This window comes from Bubalus bubalis, chromosome 3 (assembly GCF_019923935.1).
Source record: "Bubalus bubalis isolate 160015118507 breed Murrah chromosome 3, NDDB_SH_1, whole genome shotgun sequence".
NCBI lineage: Eukaryota > Metazoa > Chordata > Mammalia > Artiodactyla > Bovidae > Bubalus > Bubalus bubalis.
The window spans coordinates 107,227,701-107,246,446 of NC_059159.1; the positions used below are offsets into that span (position 1 = coordinate 107,227,701).

An 18,746-nucleotide genomic window follows, 5' to 3' on the forward strand; every position below is an offset into this window, starting at 1 on the left:
TAAAAAAAAAAATAGACTTCATTTCTTAGAGCAGTTTTGGTTCATAGCAAGATTGAAGGGAAGGTTCAGAGATTTCTCATATACCACCTGCCCCTACATGTGCATAGCCCCCTCCGTTATCAACATCCCCCACCTGAGGGGCACATTTGCTACATCTGGTGAACCTACACAGACACCATCGTTATCACCAAAGACCATGGTTTACATTAGGATTCATTCTTAATGCATTTTAAGGCTTTGGACAAATGTGTAATGACATCTTCATTGTTAAAGAATCATGCAGAGTAGTTTCTCTGCCCTAAAAATCCTCTGTGCTCTGCCTATTCATCCCTCCCTCCCCAACTCTGTCAGCCACTGATCTTTTTTATGTCTCCATAGTTTTGTTTTCTCCAGAATATCATATAGTTGGAATCATACCATATGTAGCCCTTTCAGACAGAGTTATCTCACTTAGTAATGTGCATTTAAGTTTCTTCCGTGTGTTTTTGTGGCTTGATAGCTCTTTAAAAAAAAAAAAAAAAAGGCACTGGATAATATTCCGTTTTACCACAGTTTATCCATTCACCTACCAAGCAAGTCTTGGTTTACTTCCAAGTTTTTGCGATTTTGAATAAAGCTGCTATAAACATCCACATGTAGGTTTTTGTATGGCCATAAGTTTTCAGCTCCTTAGGGTATATACTAAGGAGCATGATTGCCAAATTACATGGTAAGAGTATGTTTAGTTTTGTAAGGAAGTGAAAAACTGTTGTTCAAAGTGGCCATTGAATTTTGCATTCCCACCAGCGACGAATGAAAGTTCCTTCTGCTCCACATTCTTGCCAGCATTTGGTTTTGCCAGTGTTCTGGGATTTGGGAAATTTTAATAGATATGTAGTGGTATTTCCTTGTTGACAAACATTTTTCAAACCTCCATTTACATCAAGTCTGCTACTGTTTCACTGATCAAAGTACAGCATATGAGTGAACACAGAGTGGGAGGGAACTACAAAGTTACAAGAAAAGGACATGGCTAAAGGGAGGTCATTAACTGGAGCCATTAATGCTATTAAATCTGTTATAAGAAATCTATGCCTGTTTCTCACAGGGGAGTACTAAATAACATTATTAAGATTTTGGACTAAGATCTGAAATCAGTTGAAAAAATTATACTCAAAATCAAGTAAAACAATTAGATAAGCATTATCTGATTTTTAAATATTTCCAGAGTTTATGGCTAAGCCATTATTGCTAATAGTTCAGTTCAGTTCAGTCGCTCAGTCTTGCCTGATTCTTTGCGACCCCATGGACTGCAGCCAGGACTCCCTGTCCATCACCAACTCCCAGAGTTTACTCAAACTCATGTCCATTAAGTCGGTGATGCCATCTAACCATCTCATCCTCTGTCATCACCTTCTCCTCCTGCCTTCAATCTTCCCAGCATCAGGATCTTTTAAAATGAGTCAGTTCTTCACATCACGTGGCCAGAGTATTGAAGCTTTGCAAACTTCAGCCTCAGCCCTTCCAATGAATATTCAGGACCAATTTCCTTTGGGATGGACTGGTTAGATCTCCTTGCTGTTCAAGGGACTGTCAAGAGTCTTCTCCAACACCACAGTTCAAAAGCATAAATTCTTTGGCACTCAGCTTTCTTTATTGTCCAACTCTCACATCCATACATGATTACTGGAAAAAATCAGAGCACCTAGAATCCTGTTTAATAGTGTTAGCTCTCTAAATAGCCAGTGGGCATTCTGCTTTGTGAGTTTGCTCTGGAAACTGAAGGCTGTTGGCCTCTGTGCTTTACAGAAGGGAATCAAACAGGCTTTTAATGGAAAAGGTATGTACAAGTGTGTGTGTCCATTTGTAAGTAGCATAGGTGACCATATCTGAGCCACTATTTTAATTTTGATTTTATCTGTTTTTGTCTCCTCTGTATTCCCAGGAAATATCGAGAACTAACTTTGTATTTTCACTTATCATTACCTCTCTGGGAAGCAGATTTGTTTTCCACTCCTTGGATTTCAGAACAAATATCTGAGAAGCAGAGGAGAAACTGGGATTACCATCCCCAGATCCCAGCAGTCTGCTACTTACAGCGGTATGCTGCTGCCCTCTACACGGTGATTCACACCAGGCAGATGAAGGGTTCTTTGATCTGTGTCTCTTTCCTCCACCCAGGCCTCTTTAGACCCAAGCTGAACTTTGTTAGTCCAGCATTTCTGAGAATCAAGGAACCTGTGTTCTGGCCTGTGGGTCACTTAATATTTTGGGGTCTCAGTTTTTACTTCTGTGAAGTGATCATTCTGGACTAGATTTGTGTTCCTGCTCTTAGGCTTTGAAGAGCCTAGGGTGCCAAAACCAGACAACAAGTCACAGGGTCCTAAACAAGTGATGCCCTAAAACTCCCAGGGGTGGCCTGACACATCTGGAAGAGGTATGCTAGAAAAAGTTTAACAGATATGTGTTACCAAGGAATTATTGCCCTCCATTCTGAACTGGGAAGTACAAGATTTCAACTCAAAAAAAGGTTTTTTCATTTGCTGAGAACTAACAGAGTATCCTTTCAAACAATTCATTTTGGCTCACCCATTAGGCGGTCGAGGATAAGGACATGAAAGGTTGGTTTTCTTGGGGCAGAATGTATCCCACGTTTCCCACGAATGTGTTTGTTTTTAAAATAAGGGTAAAGGGGAAGGATCCGCCTGCAATGCAGGAGACGCAGGTTCGATCTCCGAATGGGGAAGATCCCCTGGAGAAGGAAATGGCAACCCACTCCAGTATTCTTGCTTGGAGAATCCCAGGGACGGAGGAGCCTGGTGGGCTGCAGTCTATGGGGTCGCAGAGAGTCGGACACAACTGAAGCGACTTCGCAGCAGTAATAGGTATAGCTTCCATGATAGCAGCTCCCTCCCCTCCCCCAGACCCAAGAGAGTCCTTTAGACTTGGCCGGTGTCTTCTCCGTTGCTGGACTGACGTCGGGTGAGATTACGAGGGCCCCACGCCCACTCAGCGCTGTCAGAAAGATTTGGCCCGTACCCTCATCACCGACCATCAGTGCCTGACGTCTCTCCAGCCTTCTCTCTCCCAGGACCCTATTTCTCTTACCTATTTCTATCTGTTGGGTAGGTCTTACTTCCTGGGAACACGTACTGTCTGCCTTGCCCCTTCCTGGTTAAAGTGGGGGGTTCGGCGCAAGCAGAGTCCAGCGGGCAGAAGACCAGGTGTCGAAGAGTTTAGTGGCCTGAGGAAGCGGGAGCCCTGTCCCAAACACAGCCCTGTTTTCCGGGGCTGCAAGACTTTGAGCACTGCCGAGAAGTCCTTGGCTAGCCCTGCAGCCCTGCAGGAAGCCGCTATATCTGGGGGCCCACTCCACTCCCTCTCTCTGTCTTAGGCACGCGGCGGCGGGACCAAGCGCCTTGTCCCCATCGTCGACTCGGACGCCCAGTCCTACTGCGGTACAGGCTCCCGCCGCCGCAGCTGCAAACCGGTCTGGCTTCCCTGCAGGGCGTGCGGGGATGGAGCGAGGGGGTGGAGAGAAAAGGGGAAGAGCCTGGGCGGCCGGCGGGCGGGGCCTGCAGCCTTTCAGAGCCGCGGCCGCCGCCGCGCAGCCCGCTCTCCCCGCGCCTCGCTCCGACTCCAGCGCGCTCTGCGCAGGAACCTGCGCCCAAGCCCGGGGGCGCCCTGCTCCTCAGTCCCCGGCCCCCGACCCCGAACGCGCCGCGGCCAGAGTGCGCCCGGCGGTGGAGCCGCTCAGAGCAGCGGGGGCTTCGGCGGCCGCTCGGGGCTCAGTCTGGCCGCAGGACCGGCGGGGAAGGAAAGGGAAAGCGGGGACACACTCCGGCCGCGGCGCGCGCGCATTGCACACTCGCAGCCGCGCGCCCCCGCTGAGGCGCGTCCGGGGCGAGTTTGGTCCCGCGGCTGGGGCCCCGGCACCTGCTCGCTCCGCGCGCTGCGCCCGGCCCGGGCCCCGCCCCGCTGACCACCCCCCCCCCCCATCCCCCCGCCCCTTGCCTGCACGGCTCTCCTTTCGACCCGGGGAAGAGACAACGTCCCGATAACTTGCACGCTGTGGCGCAACTGGTCTCGACACCGGAGGTGCCCGAAGGCTGTCCTGGTGAGGTAAGTTTCCTGCGCGTCCCCTGCCCCTCCTCCCGCGACCCTCCTTTTGGACTCGAGCTTGGGGGCTCTAAGTCTCGGATGAATCCTGGCGATCTCTCGACGCTCAGACTTTGTCCGTCTGGTGCTGGAGGTAGGGTGGAGGGGGTTCGCGTGGCCACCGAAGCGGGACCTTCATTCCTCCGGGCCACGGCTGCGCGCTCCCCGCGGGCACCCACTCCGCTTACTACCCGGATCCCCGGGGCCGCAGTGACACTGGGGATCACTTTGGGTTCACTTGAACTGGAGCCCCCTTCCCTTTTTCTGGGTAGCCAGCTGAGTTTGGCTGCAACAAGAGAGCTCTCCCACCACCCTCCCCGGATACTAAACAGCGGCGAACTTGTTAGGCGCCCCTGGGATCTCAAGAGGGGCTTGCGAGTCGGTGTTCTGGTCATTTCTGGCGCTGGAGCCGGATTGAACAGGTGCGGCGTGGTTTCAACCTAAATGCAGCAATATACAGACTTCTGCGTTTCACCTGCTTCTCTTCCCCAGCCGGGTCAACGTGACGCTTCAACAGCTGGGACGGGGGGGTGGTGGGAGTGTGGGGGCACCGGAGAGGGAGAACTCTGGGGTTTGATTTGCCAAACCGGTGCCAAGAGTCACCAAAACAGAAGACAACAAATGGCATCTTATCGTTCATCTATGCAGATAAGCCTGTTGTCAGTTCTTACCCCCCACCCACCCCCAACTCACTTGTCTCTGGTGCCCGGCGTGGTTGGATGGAAACCTGTTCCAGAGTTGTTTGGATAGGCTGATGAATTTTTTCTTCTGATCAACTGAAATCTGGGTTCTCAGCAGGAAAATGCTAGTTACTCCGATTTTTTTTTTTTTAAAGGCAACTAGCGTGTTGCAGACCAAAAATACTGCGCACCCCCACTCCCCCACTCTTCTATTTTTCTATGATATTCTCAGCCTGCCAGGGGCCCTAGCTCTAAGGCGAGTGACCCTTGAGAGGCCGGTTGGGCCTAAGAATGTGCTAGTCACCCGCAAAGAAGCAGCAGTTTCCCCATCAGTACTACCGAGCATGGGTTTGGGTAACCCTTGTTGCCCTCCCGGTGAAAAGCATCCACCCAGGCTTCTGTCTCTTCTATGTAAAGGCTGAAGTGCTGGGAGTGGAGAAAAGCCAAAGGGTTGGATTCCTTACCACTTTTAATGTGATGAAGTGTAATAGTGTTCATGGAAGCTTTTGTCAGGGCATTTCCAGTCGAAAGGAGGCCCTAGAAATAAACCTTTCTCAGATAAGTCCTTGCCAGTGGGAAGTTGAGTAAGCAGCAAGCATAATCTCTGAGCTGAGGGAAATAGTGCCTTCTGTGGGGACTTAGGAAAACTGATGAGAAAGCTGGTAAGACTGAGACTGATGCATAATGACGTCTTAGTTGGGGAGGAACACTTTAAAAAATGAATAAAATCTTGTTATATCTTTGTCCAAATAAGACTAGAGGGATTTGGTAATACCTCACATTTGCATCAATGCCTTGCTTTGTAAATGCTTTTTCATATTCTCTAAAGGGCTGTTCTGGTGGCTCAATGGTAAAGAACCTGCCTGCCAATGTAGGAGGCTCATGTTCAATCCCTGGGTCTGGAAGATTTCCCAAATGAGGAAATGGCAACCCACTCCAGTATTCTTCGCTGGAAAATCCCATGGACAGAGGAATCCCATGGGCTATAGTCCATGGGGTTCCAAGAGTCGAATTTGAGTTAGCAACTGAAACAATAACAACATTCTCTGAAAAACTTTTAATTCTGACCATTTCAGGGAGGAGGGCAAAAATTATTAACCAGATATTCACAAGAGGAATGTGAGGCTCACAGGATTAATGACTTATCAAGGTAGCAAGTGGCTGGAATTAGAGTTGAAGCCAGGTTGTCTGAAGGAGAAGGCAATGGCAACCCACTCCAGTACTCTTGCCTGGAAAATCCCATGGACGGAGGAGCCTGGTAGGCTGCCATCTATGGGGTCACACAGAGTCGGACCCAACTGAGTGACTTCATTTTCCCTTTTCACTTTCATGCATTGGAGAAGGAAATGGCGACCCACTCCAGTATTCTTGCCTGGAGAATCCCAGGGACGGCGGAGCCTGGTGGGCTGCCGTCTATGGGGTCACACAGAGTCAGACACCACTGAAGCGACTTAGCAGCAGCAGCAGCAGGACCACCACTATTATCATCCACCCAGTGCTACTTCTGTGCTTGTATAAGGTTTTTACAATGGCCAGACATTTCTGCATTTATTGTGGTTTGCACTGTTTCACTGTGAATTACTGTTCAAATTTCAACAGTTGAGAAAACTGAGGTTTAGACAAGAGATTACTTTTGTATAGTATCATGTCTAATCTAGTAGAGTTTACAAGACTAGAACTCAAAGCTCTTGATGTCTAGTCCTTGGCTTTGTAGATTGTGACATTGTTTCACTTCTGACAACAATGAGGAGACATCATGGGATACAATACATCAGGGACTGTTAAGCATGCTTGCTCATGACCTGGGTTCTAGTTCTGGCAGTATACTTGACTGTGTGTTTTTCTTTAGTCTCTAAGTTGTGTCTGGCTCTTCTGTGACCCCATGGACTGTAGCCCACAAGGCTCCTCTGTTCATGGGATTTTCCAGGCAAAAACATATAGGAGTGGGTTGCCATTTTCTCCTCCAGGGATTTAGCTGTATAACTTGGACCAAATCCTACCACCTTTGAGCCTCAAGTCTCTCACATATAAAACAAGGAGTTTGTATTGAGTTATATTTCTCTTTCTGGTTTAAGCATTCTATAATGCTTATCAATGCTTATCAATATATTTGTAATCCATTAAAATTATTTCTCTAGGGGAAAGAAAATTTTTCACCCTGTGTTAACTGATAGGTAATCCGAATTACCTATTCCACTTGTAATTTACTTCCCCTTCATCACATACCACTTAATGAGGTGGTTCAGATGGTAAAGAATCTGCCTGCAGTGCAGGAGACTTGGGTTTGATCCTTGGGTCGGGAAGATTCCCTTGGGAAGAGAATGGCTACCCACTCCAGTGTTCTTGCCTAGAGAATGCTGTGGACAAAGGAGCCTGGTGGGCTGCAGTCCATGGGATCACAAAGAGTCAGACATGACTGAGCGATTAACACACACTTCCCCTTCATCACATACCACTTAATGAAGGGAAAGAAAATTCCAAGGGCACTTTAGCTTAGCATCTATATTGTTTAGTAGTATTGTTTTATTTGGAAATATTCTCAGGGGCTGAACTACTCTAAAATGTCAAGATTTACCTGAATATTACAGACTGTCAATTCATACCTTCATTTATTTTTTTGGCTTTGGGATTTGATATGGTAAGTAGTCAATGAAGAGTTGAATGAAGGAGGAAAACAAAGCATCTTGTCATCCTTAGAAAGCATCTCATCATGTAAATTCCCAACATCTGCTGCCCCATAAGGTAATATACCTATGAGAGGTGTGCCTCCTGGAGCTGGCAGGCGCATGTTGTGTCTTTCCTTCCCAATTACATCATATAAAGATGAGTGTTTATTTCTCGGTGTAGACCATAAACTAACATCTATGTCATTCTCTTTTGCTTGCCTCTTGCCTGCCTTAGTTGTTAGTAATGTGCAATTGGCTGAAATATACATTCCTAGAAATTGACTTCTGCCCTTTCCTGAAAGAATATGTCTTGAGATGAAGATACCAACCATTCTTATATTTGGGTAAATTTCAGTATATGCTAATACTGACTCGTGGTTTCAGAGGAGGAACCTAATTAACAAAACCAACCTCACTTCTGTTTCCTCTAAGAATCCTCTTCTCTTTCCACCCATCCTTCCTATATGCACAAAAGAGTGTTTTAAGTTTTAGAAGAATGATGACAAATAATTAGAATGGGTCTTACTGATTCAGCCATGGGGGATTGAGGTAGATTTCTTTCTGATAAAGAATTCAGAAACTTGGGCCTTTTATGGGTAAAATAGCTGAGGCTTGGAGAGGTGAATTGACTGCTTGTAGTCTCACAGATGTTGAGCAGGAGGACTACAGCTAATGTGAAATTCTTAAGATTCTTACTCAAGGTTTTACTAGGGATTCTATGGTGAGAGTGCATTTTTGACTTCTAGAAATCATAGAGATTAACAGAAAATTTCTGTTTACTAATAATTATTCATGAGGTGTCACATTTTTGGTTTCATATTTATATTTTTACATCTTCTTGTCCAAATAGATAATAAAGGAGACAATGTCCATTTTCATCCATTCACTATGATTCTCTTGGCTTATATATATCACTAGACTCAGAGTTAGTACTTTGCTTCAACCAGTGCTTGGGGAGAAGGAACTATTTGAATAGAAATAAAAATGTATGGTAGTTTTCCAGACTTTTCTTCCTGGTTAATAAAACCAGAAGCCACAGGCCTTGTCATACATGGATAAAGTCATAAATATGTATATATTTAATTTGCATATTCATTTAAGTTGTACTTCTGTTAAATGGTGAGTCAGAACATTTAATATCCTGGAAAAATAATTCTTTTCTCCTATGGCTGGAGCCTTCATTAGTTTATTCTGTAAAAATCAAGCCTGAAATATATTTGTTGCAGAAACATGTTCTTTTTGTATCAAGCACATTAACTGGGGTTGGAAGGAGTCCTTTTATTTTTCTAGAAGCTGCCCAGTTAGAACTGTACATTATGTAGCTCAGCTGTTCATTTGTGGACTTATCTAAGGCAGTTCTTCTAAATGCCAGGGAAATGGAGGAGGGAAGAAACCTAGCCTTTTGTTTTATTTAGTATTTTTCTTTTTCTTTTTTTAATGTTATGCTTAATCTCTTGATGACATTTTTGAAGTACTGTTTAGTCAAAATTGGCTGCTATTGACGAAGCGTTTTATTCAGTCAGGTTCCTTTCAGGATAAAAGATTAGGCCAGGGAAACCAGGCTTAATTTTATGTATTCCATTCTCAATTGTATCTACTTGTGTCTAACTTCATTAGAGGGGTGTGTGTGTGTGTTAGTCACTTGGTCATGTCCAGCTCTTTGTGACCCCATGGACTATATAGCCTGACAGGCTCCTCTGTCCATGGAATTTTCCAGGCAAGAATACTGGAGTGGGTAGCCATTCTTTTCCCCAGGGGATCTTCCCAACCCAGGGGTCGAACCCAGGTCTTCCACATTGCAGGAGATTCTTTACTATCTTGGCCACCAGGGAAGTCCATCAGAGGTGTGTAAGGAGATAATATAGGAAAACACAGGAGCCCTACCCAAATTAGGTTACTCTTGGGAAAATTTGAAACATAATAACTGAGATGTCTTTACATGTCTAGTCAACTGACAGTTCTTAGGTATTATAATTTTAAGTTAAACCTGTGTTTGAAAGACAACTCCCTGAAGTGTGTATTCTTCTTTTAGAAAGTCTTCTGCATTGTTTATGGGATGAAATAACAGTAGGTGTGCAGTATGTTTGGAGGAGTTGACTAATGTGTGAGCAAGTTCTTGAGACCTGTTTCTCTAAAGGTTTTAGAAAGTCAGGTATAAAATTGTATATTGAACTACATAGCATTTGTGTGTAGTAGTGCTCAACTAAAAATGGGCTTGTGTCTTTCAGTAGAGTTTCTTCAGGCAAGGATGGGGCTTGCAAGCACTGCAGGCCCAGGAAATACAATATAATTACCTTGAATTGTAACTAAAATCCCAGGACTAAAGACACAAGACTGTAGAAAGTTCCTCTGTTTTGTAAGATAAAGGTGATACTTAAGCCATTGCTATCCAATAATGTTGAGCAAGGGGTTTAGGAGGAAATTATAGCTAGCCATAAAAATGTGTTTCTTTGCTTCATAGATTTGCACAAGAAATTCAGTAGATTTTACTTACTGAGTAGTGAATTTTTTCTCTTTCTCTTTTTTTTTTTTTTTTGCTTAAGGATAGTTGATTTCCGGAGAAGGCAATGGCACCCCACTCCAGTACTCTTGCCTGGAAAATCCCATGGACGGAGGAGCCTGGTAGGCTGCAGTCCATGGGGTCACTAGGAGTCGGACATGACTGAGCGACTTCACTTTCACGCATTGGAGAAGGAAATGGCAACCCACTCCTGTGTTCTTGCCTGGAGAATCCCAGGGACGGGGGAGCCTGGTGGGCTGCAGTCTCTGGGGTCGCACAGAGTCGGACACGACTGAAGCGACTTAGCAGCAGCAGCAGCAGTTGATTTTCAATGTTATTGATTTCTGAGGTACAGCAAAGTTGTACATATATGTGTGTGTATGTATATATATGTGCATATATATACACACATACATTCTTTTAAAAATTCTTTCCATTATAGTTTATCATAGGATATTGTACATAGTTCCCTGTGCTGTACAATAGGATCTTGTTATTTATCCAGGATTTTCAACATTTAAAGCATACTTTAAAAAATACTATGATCAGCATAATTATCTCTTGATCATTTGGTCACAGCATTTACTGATAAAGTAAGGAAACAAAACAACAATAAAAAGAAGCAAAACTATGACCAGCTTGAGGAAGTGGTAAGTGCATCGTAGGTGTTTAGCTAATATTTGTCAGTGGGAAAGGTTAGGCATCACGTTTTGTTTGTTTTTGTATTCTTGGAACTTAGCATTATGTATGGGAAAAGGTAGGGATTTAATAAATATATACTGAACAGCTTATGAATTTACATGAAGACTACTCTTCAAAACCTTGAGACATTTCATGATTATTCTGATTTTATTATTTTCCAGACCCTCTTAGAAATGTCAGGCAGACTGATAAACACTAGTTTCAATAGTTTATAGTAGTCCTTCTTTTTATATCATAAATGGTATTTATTCACCAGACCGCCAACTTTTTTTAACCAATGTTCCTAGGAATGATTTTTTTCTCTTCCTTAACAGAAATAATAATCTAAATAGGAAATCTGTTCTTTCTACTGTTTATAATTATCAGATAAACATTTTTAAAGCTCCCAGAGTGGCATAAGAGTGAATTTGGTTCAGGATACACAGACAAGAATGGACTTTAAGCTTTTCTGCTGCTGCTGCTACTGCTAAGTCACTTCAGTCGTGTCTGACTCTGTGCGACCCCATAGACGGCAGCCCACCAGGTTCCCGCATCTCCGGGATTCTCCAGGCAAGAACACTGGAGTGGGTTGCCATTTCCTTCTCCAATGCATGAAAGTGAAAAGTGAAAGGGAAGCCGCTCAGTTGAGTCTGACTCTTAGCGACCCCATGGACTGCAGCCTACCAGGCTTCTCTGTCCATGTGATTTTCCAGGCAAGAGTACTGGAGTGGGGTGCCATTGCCTTCTCCTTAAGCTTCTCTAAGTTAATCAATTTAAATGTCACCTCCTCTAGAGACTCTCTGATCATCTAACTAAAGGGGACCTTCTTCGTATGTTTTCTTCACCTATCACAGTAGATACTTATACATTTATGTATTTTACTTATTTTTTTTTTATCACCTCTACTCAGACTCACACTCAACTTACGATTATAAACTCCTTAAGGGTGGGTGTCATGGTTCCTTAACATTGCTTATCAAGGAAATGCTTGACATATACTAGGTGCCCAGTAAACATGTAAGTCAGTGAATGAATAGGTCCCATTCATCCTGTCAAGATGAATTGGGCCACCACTGAGGTTTCTCAAGCCAAACAGTCTGAGTTGTGAAGATTGTTCTTAAAGGCTGGCTGTGACAGCTCCATGAGAATGACAACCAGGCCCTCCAGGAGAAGGAAACAGTGATGGTTTAGGTTCTGGCTTCAGTATGAAGAGGTATCTCTATAGAAAGAGTTCTTGCTTTTTCTTTTTCAAAAATAACAGAACAAATAAGTAGAAATTATGACGCATAAGACAAAACCTTAGGAAACTATTAAAATAAGGTCTGAAAGTACAAAAATCCCAAACATATATAACTCTTAAGTGAGATACCATAGTGATAATATACAGGGCAACTTCCTATGACACTCCAGGTAAAGCTTCCCAACTTCATCTGGTTTCTTTTTAAATGTTAGTTAGACATAGCCATTACCCAGTCTCAGGAATAAGCCGGGTTCTTGGGTGTTGTCCCTAGAACTAAGGACTTGTTAGAAATGCAGATTCTTATACTGTACCCCAGGCTAACTGAGTCAGAAACTCTGGGGATGGGGATCAACAATCTGAATGACAAGTGATTCTGATGCACGCTCGATATTGGTGTGTGTGTGCATGCTCATGCTCAGTTGCTTCAGTCACGTCTCTTTGCAACTCCATGGACTATAGCCCACGAAGATCCTCTGTCCATGGGAATTCTCCAGGCAAGAATACTGAAGTGGGTTGCCATGCCTTCCTTCAGGGGATCTTCACAACTTAGGGATTGAACCCACTTATGCTGCGTGTCCTGCATTGCAGGTGGATTCTTTACCCACTGAGCCACTTGGGAAATCCCAATATTGCCAGGAAATGGTAAACCCATTGCTCAAAATCTAAGCCTCCTGAAGTGCTTGGTATTCCCAGATGAATTTCAGGGTGTATGGAGAGGGTGCCATCTGCCTGCTCTAGAAATACCAGAGGAGAGATAGAGCCAATTGTGGCTTTTCTCACATCCTTGTAGACCACAAGAGAACAACTTCATATGACTGGATTGGGTATCAAGGACTTTAGATAGTACAAACAAGCTCTGGATAGTCACTGGCCCCTGCCAAGTGGTGGGTACTCCCAGGGCTGGGAGATGCACCAGGGTATGTGGGTGATGGGAGGAAGACATGCTCCATGCATAGCTTATGTTTGGGTGTTGCTTCAGTAGGATACCAGGTGGAGGAATGATTTTGAGAGCTAGTGGTTGTCTAGGAAATAGTGGTTTGCTGACAATTCTGAGTATTTCAAGTCAGTTCAACGTACTAAATGTTGATGGAATCCTTAACCAGGACAGTATCAAGTGCTAGGGGCTATACAAAAAAGTACAGCATGGTTCTGGCTCCACTGTGCTGAGGACTTGCTCTGTTCCAGGCACTTCTCAAGTGCTGTTTCTCCTCACCTTCACCATGCTTCTGATGGTGGGCTGCAGCTTCCTCACTGATAAAGGGGAAATTGGAAACCCGACTGGGCTAGGTGCTTGCTCGTGGACACAGAGTCAGTAAGACACGGTTCCATCTCTGGATTTTCTGATTTTAAAACCCTCATTCTCTTCTGTTTTAAGCATTTGTGTCTCAAAATGTAATTTTGGAGCAAGAATTTAAAAAGACGTAAGTGAATCGAAAATGTACGCCTCCAACCTAGGCGTCTCTACGAGCACTAGATCACAAAATTGACATTGCACTTGGCTATCTCAAAGGCACCTGAAATTTTTCATGTCCAAGACCATAATCCTGATCTCTTCCTGCCTTGTCCTCTTGCTTAGCTTTGTGATGGACATCGCTAGCCACTGCCTCATAGGAAATAGAAACTTGGAGCTATACTTGACCCCATCTTTCTCATCCACCACATCTAACCCATCACCTATTTCTGTCAGTCTTGCTTGCTGAATATCTCCCTCTTCCATCTGGGTCTCATAGTTTCTGCTGATTCTGCCCTAGTCCGACTTCTCATTTCTCTGCTGAATTCTAGCCATCACCTCCCTGGGCTCCTGAGTCCACTCTGGCCCTCCTCTAATCCATCATCCATACTGCAGCCAGAGCAATTGAAGTGGCTGGAAAGGACCCTAGGTGTGCTGGCTGGATCCTTACCTCTCACACCCAGGCAGGCCCTTCAGGAAGCAGACACATTTTGGCCCCTGGGGCTCTCCAGATCTGTAGCTTTAGAACTCTTGCACAAGTCTGAGGACTTGCTCTTCCAAACAACATCCCACTTTGATGGTTTTGTTTCCTGGAATGTGGTCAGGCCATGGTCATAACTATAGTTGGCTGCTCTTACAGCCACAGGATGAAGACTCCGGTATGATCCTAGGGTCTTGCCCAAGCCTCACCAAATACCAAGATTTTATAGTGCACTTGGGCTTCCCTGGTGGCTCAGCAGGAAAGAATCCAACTGCCAGTGCAGGAAATGCAAGAGAAATCCAGGGGTTCAACCCTGGGTGGGAAGATCCCCTGGAGAAGAAAATGGCAACCCACTCTAGTTTTCTTGCCTGGAAGATTCCAAGGACAGAGGAGCCTGGTGGGCTATAGTCCATAGGATCGCAAAGAGTTGGCCGTGACTGAGCAACTGAGCACACAGGTGATATTCTAACAGGAACCAAAGACTGCTGTTTAGATAAGAGAAAAGCAGTTGTTGAGTAAGGAGTTAGTTAAAGGCTAAAAACATTATCTTTGATCTTCTAGGTATTCTTAGGATGAATATGAAACGGGATTGTAGGATCCTTTAGAGACCAGTTAACAGAAATTAGCTGACGCTAAGCTTGCTTTTAATCTTTGCACATGGCTTTTTCAGTTACTCAGTCCCTTGAACTGTAAATAATAGAGAAGTACCAAACTATATTAATCAGCTTGGTCTACTGAAACAAAGTAACACAGACTGGGTGGCTTGCAAACAACAGAAACTTATTTCTCACAGTTCTGGAGGCTGTTCATCTGAGATCAGGATGCCAGCATGGTCCGGTTCTGGTGAGAACCCTCTTCTGGGTTGCAGACTGCCAACTTCTCATTGTCATCAAATGGTGGAAAGAGAGCAAGAACCCTCTCTGGGGTCCCTTTCATAAGAGCACTAAACCCATTCATAAAGGACCCCCTTTCATAGCCAGGTCACCTCCCAAAGGCTCCATCTTCTAATATCATCACACTGGGGTTTAGGATTTCAAAATATGAATTTGAGGGGTGTGGGTTCACATACGCAACCCTTTGTGGCCAACTCAGTGCCCTCTAAGAAACACATTCTATGTTGAAAGCCAGGACAGACATAGACATATAAATAATATATTCAAAACAAAGATTCATGGAACAATACTTAGCCTAGACTGTGTGAGATGTGCTCTTGTTGTGTCCTGTTGCTAAGTCATGTCCCTTCTTTGCAACCCCATGGACTGCAGCACGCCAGGCTTCCTTGTCCTTCGCTGTTTTCTGGAGTTTGCTCCAACTCATGTCCATTGAGTCTGTGATGCCATCCAAGTATTTTCTGATAAGTTCCATCCCACCTCCAACCTCTACCAAATACTGATCTTGATCTGCCATGTTGGTTTTACTCCCTGTTGTTGGGCTAAGACCTGCAATTTGGAAGACATGAATCTATTCTACTGTCCCCTCCAGTGCTGCCTTTGCAGAAGCTCAGTCCAGAGGTGTACATTTATTGAGGACCTGTCTGTCATTCCCCATCCACTGATCTTTCCACCCTTGTGGGTTCAGGGAGGGTTGTGAGTTAACAACCCTATAAGACTCTCCCTGCAAAGTTTTAATTTCTGTCAAAAAACATTGTGAGATTGGAGAGTAGGCATCTAATAGAACTTGGTGTTGGGGAAAATTAACTCATAAACCCACTTTGTCTGCTATACAGGGTAAATCACCTACAGTGATGAAATATGACCTTTAAACTGGGGCATGGCTACAGTTTTTCATAGAATGCTCATTCAAAAGTTCCTAATAATTTATTTTAGCAAGAACCTAAGGTGCTGTAAGAAGAAAAATGAAACTAACCTAAAAAATATGTCAGGAACAGTTTGACAGCATGTTTTTTTTTTCTGCCTGAAATTCATTGAGACATCAAGTCTGCCAATTTTAATTGGCCATTCAAGCATAAAATGAAAGGAGCTTGAAACAGGGAACTCTTGTTTTTTTTTAATAATTCATTTTTTTTAATTGAAGGATAATTGCTTTATAGAATTTTGTTGTTTTCTGTCAAATCTCAACATGAATCAGCCATAGGTATACATATATCCACTCCCTTTTGAACTTCCCTCCCATCTTCCTCCCCATCCCACCCCTCTAGATTGATACAGAGCCCCTGTTTGAGTTCCTGAGCCATACAGCAAATTCCCGTTGGCTATCTATTTTGCATATGGTAATATAAGTTTCCGTGTTTCTCTTTCCGTACATCTCACCTTCTCCTCCCCTCTCCCCATGTCCATAAGTCTGTTCTCTCTGTCTGTTTCTCCATTGCTGCCCTGTAAGTAAATTCTTCAGTACCATTTTTCTAGATTCCGTATATATGCATTAGAAAACGGTATTTCTCTTTCTCTTTCTGACTTACTTCACTCTGTATAATAGGTTCTAGGTTCATCCACTTTATTAGAATCAACTCAAAGGTGTTCCTTTTAATGGCTGAGTAATATTCCATTGTGTGTATGTACCACATCTTCTTTATCCATTCATCTGTCGATGGACATTTAGGTTGCTCCCATGTTCTAGCTACTGTGTATAGTGCTGCAATGAACAATGGGATACATGTGTCTTTTTCAATTTTGGTTTCCTCAGGGTATATGCCTAGGAGTGGGATTGCTAGGTCATATGGTGGTTTTATTCCTAGTTTTTTAAGGAATCTCCACACGGTCTTCCATAGTGGCTATATCAATTTACATTCCCACAAACAGTGCAAGAGTGTTCCCTTTTCTCCACACCCTCTCTAGCATTTACTGCTTGTAGACTTTTTGATGATGGCTGTTCTGACTGGTGTGAGGTGATACCTCATTATAGTTTTGTTTGCATTTCTCTAATAATGAGCGATGTTGAGCATCTTTTCATGTGTTTTACAACAGGGAACTCTTGACTTCTCAGAGCTTTGGGGCAGGCTGTTTACTTCTAGAACAAATTTCTTGATTGCTAAGGGTTTGCTTACTTAAGAATCCAAATTTATTATAGCCAATTTTTGTATAGAAAATTTCCCCAAAGTTGCCACTACCTTCCCTGATTCTTCAAAAGATTTTACAGCATAGAGTATATCTCATTTGTATAATAAAATGATAACTTCAGATTCATTCAGGAATATAAGGCTCTTTGCTCTTGTACCCAATGGCCCCACTTTGCTAATATTGAAAATCTTACCTGCCTTTTTAAAAATATTTTTTGACCCCGTTTCTGTGACTTTAAACAGTGATAACCCTTCCACTCGTTGTTTGTTACTGAGAATGTGTTGTGATCTTGGGAGCCAAATAACACCTATGTTATCTGAATTGTGTTTCCTAAATAGACTCATCTTACTCATTGACTTGAAACTTATTTTAAGAAAGAAAAAGTGACTTTTTTAAGGGAAAATCTCAAGCAAGCAAGCTTTAGTTTTTCTCATTCATTTAGTTCTTTGGCCAATAAAGAGTATGGTTTTCTTATCGTTTTTTGGGCTAAGATAAAGTGCTACCTTTTTAGGCTGAGATATTCATGGTTTCCTTTTTATTTGTATAAAATATTTGTGTGTGTTTACTACATTATGGTCTAAAGCATACTTTCATAGGCTTTTTTTTCCCATTTAATTTAAACAGTGGTAATTTACAGGTGTAATGGTGAGACTTTCATTTTTAATATTTTATGCCTTTGGAAGTTATAGATTACCAAAGGTAACTCATTTTCCATTGGAAAAATTGCATAGAAACTTCTCCAGTCTCTCTGATGTCCATCTTCTATTGGAAAAAATAACTTTAATACCTACAATAAAACAAGGGAGGTGAATATGAAAATTTTAACTTATTTTTAAGAAGTGGTGAGAGCTAGACTGTTCTTAGTCTTATGCATTCATATATGGAAACAGTAGTGTCATTGCTTTGGCAAGCTCTATTTAAATGCTCTTTATTGTTTTCCCCAAGACAGGTAGTTTAGGCAGAGTGGTGAAGATTTTTGGAAAATGAGAAATCAGTCTCTCATGCTAAGGGTTAAGAGAGAAACATGCCTTTGTTTATGCTTGTTTATACAAGATTGAATGGAAATAGAACCTTTAAGATTTGTGTGGAGGTGGGCTTCGCTATTTAGTTTTGCAGTTTCTCAGAAACTTCCTCTCCTACATGGCAACTTATATTGTAAACATGATGCATCATTTCATTTCATGCAAACCGTATATACAGAACAGTCACTCTCCACATATGTCAGAAGACTTCTGGCAGGTTTTTAGAATTGAGCCTGAAGTATCCTCTCCACGCATCTAGCAGCTTTAGAGATGGTCACAAGCACTTCCTGATATTCCATATTTGTTGTTTTCATCATTGTCCGCCTCTCACACTGGAAAGTGAACTTCTACAAGGGGAGGCACTGTATGTGTTGGCTCTTGTATGCCCAGCACCTAGAAAAGTGTTTAGCACAGATAGCTCTCAGTGGATGTTTGTTGAATCAATGAATGATTTTCTTAAGCCACAATTGTCTTTTTTTCCTCTTCTTAGGTCCTCCTCCTTTCTAAAATGTTAACAAGTCTAGCTGCTAGTCTTCCAACTGATTTCAAGTTCCTTTCCCAATGAGCAGCCTTGTTTTTGGCCAAATTGTACTCTTTTTGTCCATCTCTTGCTTTTTGGCCTGTAACATTTAGAACTATTTAATAATTCATGCTTCACTCTCTCTTAGTCACTTATCTGCTCTTGTGAGCCCAACTCTTACTTCTATGAAAAATACTTATATTATAAAATCTATATTGTACCTTTTAAAAACATGAATTGATCTGCATCCCTAAATTCTAGATTTTCATCAGATACCTTTTTTTTTTTAACCTGCTCCTGAAATTTTAGCAGTCTTTTTATTTTGCTCATCGTTATTTCTGTGCAGCTATCA

The 18,746-nt window shown here is 43.1% G+C and overlaps 1 protein-coding gene across 6 annotated transcripts in view; it reads left to right on the top strand.

Annotated features, from left to right (window-relative positions):
• Positions 1-3,548: 3,548 nt before the first annotated feature.
• Positions 3,549-18,746, top strand: part of PIP5K1B (phosphatidylinositol-4-phosphate 5-kinase type 1 beta) — a 338,893-nt gene continuing 323,695 nt past the window's right edge. For 2 of the 6 annotated variants that reach the window (XR_006549919.2, XR_006549920.2), the window contains exon 1: positions 3,550-4,101. The gene's annotated coding sequence lies outside the window, so the exon portion shown is untranslated. Of the gene's footprint in view, positions 4,102-18,746 lie in introns of all 6 variants that reach the window. The other 4 variants (XM_044939943.2, XM_044939940.2, XM_044939944.2 and 1 more) reach the window with 3 other exon arrangements.